This window comes from Vanessa tameamea, chromosome 20, assembly GCF_037043105.1.
Source record: "Vanessa tameamea isolate UH-Manoa-2023 chromosome 20, ilVanTame1 primary haplotype, whole genome shotgun sequence".
Classification (NCBI taxonomy): domain Eukaryota; kingdom Metazoa; phylum Arthropoda; class Insecta; order Lepidoptera; family Nymphalidae; genus Vanessa; species Vanessa tameamea.
The window spans coordinates 8,555,707-8,556,253 of NC_087328.1; the positions used below are offsets into that span (position 1 = coordinate 8,555,707).

Here is a 547-nt window from a genome sequence, read left to right on the forward strand (position 1 = left end):
GGGGAGTAATTTAATTAAGTTTCTTTTACTCTCTTAGATTATATATAATTAGTGATTAATATATTTGAAACTTATATAAAATAATTTATATTAAATATATATCTTATTTTAGCTAATAATACTACGTATAAAATATTATAAATTATGTTATTATTATATTATAACTAAACGAATCTTTCAATAATTTTTCTTTCAAGTATTAAAATTATTTTAATACACAAAATAAAAATATTACTCCTTCGAGCCGGATTTGAACCAGCGACCTATGGATAGCCATATAAGTAACTCTACAGTCCACCGCTCTACCAACTGAGCTATCGAAGGTATGTATAGAGTGTCGAAATTTAATAACATTATCTTAAGCTTAACCGGGCCACTGATAACAGGTATGTTCAACTTACGCAAATTGAACGTATAAAATATTTTTATTAATAGTACATGAATACATTTAGATTTGCAACACACAAGATAACCTGATGAGTCTAACAGAATAAAATCTTGCAGAGGAATTCCTTACGGCACTAAGAAAAGGATTTTTCAAAATCCA

The 547-nt window shown here is 26.7% G+C and overlaps 1 non-coding gene across 1 annotated transcript; it reads right to left on the bottom strand.

Annotated features, from left to right (window-relative positions):
• Nucleotides 1–235: 235 nt before the first annotated feature.
• On the bottom strand, nucleotides 236–324 carry Trnay-gua (transfer RNA tyrosine (anticodon GUA)). Its single transcript is given in 2 exon segments — nucleotides 236–271; nucleotides 288–324. It is a non-coding gene; the product is annotated as a tRNA-Tyr (tRNA).
• Between the last annotated feature and the right edge of the window lie 223 nt (nucleotides 325–547).